General features: G+C 45.8%; 1 non-coding gene across 1 annotated transcript; it reads left to right on the plus strand.

The window, feature by feature from the left end:
* The first annotated feature begins 631 nt into the window (after positions 1 to 631).
* LOC116274708 lies at positions 632 to 740 on the plus strand. Its single transcript, XR_004183491.1, has one exon. It is a non-coding gene; the product is annotated as a U6 spliceosomal RNA (small nuclear RNA).
* Positions 741 to 3,581: the final 2,841 nt, after the last annotated feature.

Here is a 3,581-nt window from a genome sequence, read left to right on the forward strand (position 1 = left end):
CTGACAACTGGCACAGAGACCCTTAGTATAGAACAGGAGGAGGGACACTGACAGGCACCTTTGTCACACCTCATCTCAGGTGGCATCACGGCTGTGCTGAGCAGCAGGGCCTGCCTGGCTCCTCTGCCTTGTCCCCTGGCCAGGTCAAGCCCTTGGATGGATACACTGACCTCTGATACTCCTTCCTTCCTACTCTTGTCCTGTCCCTTGCCTTGGCCAGGCAAGGGCCTGTGTAGAGCCATGGCTCCAGGCTGCCTTCGCCTGCACTTGTGCCGCTTTGCTGAAGCCTAATGTCTCGAGCTAGGGAGACACTCTCTGAGACCCACTGTTCTAAAGGTTCTGGGTCAACAGTTGGTGGTGATTCTGAGTGCTCCGTGGCCCTCAGATCCTGATTTTCAGCAATCTAGAAAGACAAGGAATCCCAAGCCAGGATGATGCTCCTCTGCAGCCCCGTTTATTACGCTGGCATCCCTGTGCCAGGTAGGACATTAGATATGGGCATTACAGGTGCAACTGGTAATCCTGTCTGGGGAGGCCCTGATTTTATCATGAGCAAGTGCATTGTGGGGGATACATAGAGTTGGAAGAGCAAGTCTTTCCCTCAATGCCTTTATCATCTAATGTGAAACAAGTGCTTGCTTTGACAGCACATATACTAAAAAATTGGAATGATACAGAGAAAATTAGCATGGCCACTGTGCAAGAATGACATGCAAATTCATGAAGCATTCCATTAAAAAATTAAAATAATGTGAAACAAAATGCGAACAGGCAACCACTGCTCCTTTGTTATGTAAATGACCTATCCTCAGTACCGGGTTCTGTGGGTGCTCATTCCCCCAGTTGCTGGAGACATGGGTGGCTGATGGCTGCTCTTAGTTGAGTCCCTTTCCAGGAATTGCCCTCCTTGCTCAAGGTCACCCCTTTCCTGCAGGACAGCCCATGTTAAGGACTGGTCAGTGCCCAGGTGTGGTCCGCTAGCTCCAATTCAGGGCAGCTCTGAAGGGCCATCCCAGCTCCAGAGCTCCCTGTGGGATCCTGGGATCGACTGAGGCTCCTCCCTCTGCCCCACCTTTTCCCTTCACTCCCCATCAGTGACAGATCCTGGGGCCATGCTCTGTATCCAGTCTCATCTCAGAATCTGTTTCCTCTGGGAACTCAAGAAATCTATTTGTCCCTAAATCTGGGGACACTAGTGCAGAGGATCAATGCTTCTGGAAGTCCGTGGAGTGTTCACATGGAGAAAGAAGCGAATCTGGCAGTAAAGGAGTCTGACTTCTTTTCCCACCCTCTCTGCACTGGCTCCCTGCTCCTGGAACCCAGGGAGTCCACTCAGAGGGCCTGCAGCTTTGACCCCGCCTATCTGCTCATCCCCCTTCCACCCATACTTGGTATTTCCACACCAACTCATGCCCCTTCACATCCTTCCTTGTCCTAACTAATGCCTAAGCTGTGACCTTTTGTCATTCCGATAAAAGTCACTGGGTAGATACCATCTTCAAGAAGAGATAAAAAGAGGCCAGGTGCCATGGCTTATACCTGTAATCCCAGCACTTTGGAAGGCCGAGGTGGCAGGACTACTTGAGCTCAGGAGTTCAAGACCATCCTGGGCAATATAGCGAGACCCTGTCTCCACTAAAAGTTAAAAAAAATAGCTGAGTGTGGTGGCTCACACCTGTGGTCCCAGCTACTCAGGAGGCGGAGGCTGGAGGATGATCACTTGAGCCCAGGAGGTTGAGGCTGCAGTAAGCTGTGATTGTGCCACTGCACTCTAGCCTGGGTGACACAGTGAGACCCTGTCTTGAAAACAAAAACAAGGCCACGTATGGTGGCTCACGCCTGTAATCCCAGCACTCTGGCAGGCTGAGGCAGGCAGATCACCTAAATCAGGAGTTCGACATCAGCCTGGCCAACATGAGAAAACCCCATCTCTACTAAAAATATAGAAAATTAGCCGGGTGTGGTAGTGCACACCTGTAATCCCAGCTACTTGGGAGGCTGAGGTATGAGAATCACTTGAACCTAGGAGGTGGAGTTTGCATTGAGCTGAGATCGTGCCAATGTACTCCAGCCTGGGTGACACAGTGAGACTCTGTTTCAAAAACAAAAACAAAACAACAACAAAAAAAGAGATAAAAATAAAAGAACGTCTGGAAGAAAAATGACACTGAAACTCTGTATTGAATCTTGGTAGTGATCCCGATTAAGATGCTGTGGGAGTTAATTATAAGCAAAGAACCTCTTTAAGGTTAAACATGAAGTTCTCTAAGGAGTTCTGGATGTAAGAACCATTGTCCTTAATAAGAAGGGCTTGTAGGTCTAATATAGGGAACTCACTGAAGGTAATCAGGGTAATTCTTAGTTATTCTAATGGCATAATTCCATTTGGTCGGGCAAATAGTAGGCATGCAACGTATACTGAGAGAGGAAATGGGTGGGCGAGGCTGAACATTTATGTCAGGTGTTTCTTAATGAATAACACAGATGGTATCAGCTAATTTTGAGATTGTAAAGTTATTCCTACCATGTTCGGGTGAGACTTTTGCAAGCAGTGGCTCCTAACCACTTCCAAGTCCCCTAAGTCCTACAGAATATGAAAAATAAAGGTCTCTTTGGAAGATGTATGTTAGCTCAAATGTGCCCTGAAAGTTCCTGGCCCTCCCAGTAATTAGTTTCTTCTCCCTTTGGAAGGGCACTATCCCTGAGCACCCTCCTCTCTAAAGCTCGGGCACGGATCAGTTTGCTCGCCTCTCTACAAGGCTCTCTCCACCCAGTGAACTCCACCAGGGCAGGGACCACGTGTCTTTATGTCCCTGACCACAGGGCCTGGCACCCTGGAGGTACTTCATAAATATTTATTGAGTGACCAAATAAATTACATGGCATGGGAATAATGGCGATTAATTTTAATTAGGATAAAACGACATTCTTCCAAAATTCTTGAAAGTGATCAAAATGAAACAGAAAGGCAGGCATCTATGCCAGTGGCAGCACACAAAACAAGACTGATTAGACAAGTGGAAAAAAAGATGTTTTCTGTGAATCTGGGTTCATTTTATTCTCATCATCTTTTCTGGAAACTGGGGCTTTCTGTATCTTTTTGACAGAGTGGAGGGCACTGAGTACAAAGAGCATAATGACTTTCTTTGTTTTACCGTAAGACTGACTTCTTCCCCCAGCTTTTAGATTTTGCCTGATTCTGATAAATAGGCAAAAACTGACAACTTAGATTCCCTCAACATCTTAGCTGTAGCTCCATTTACAGGAATTCAAAATGTATAACAGTAAGTCAACAGTAAACTCAACTGATTGATTTAGAGTTAATGCTTAGGTAAGACAGGTTTTTACATTCATTATATAACATCTTCTAGGAGTAAGTTATATACCTTTTAGTGTTTCCAAATATCAAAGTAATTTCAAAAGGGCATTCATGTGTATTTCACATTTAATATATTTTATTCCCCATGTTTCTCACTTCCCTTTTTCCCCCGCTAGAAATGTCTGCTTCATCATGGCTTCAACTTTTTGTAACGATTGAAAACTCTGGCCCGCATAATTTCTTTAAATAAAATCAAATATGC

The sequence above is a fragment of the Papio anubis genome, chromosome 4 (genome assembly GCF_008728515.1).
Source record: "Papio anubis isolate 15944 chromosome 4, Panubis1.0, whole genome shotgun sequence".
Taxonomy (NCBI): Eukaryota; Metazoa; Chordata; class Mammalia; order Primates; family Cercopithecidae; genus Papio; species Papio anubis.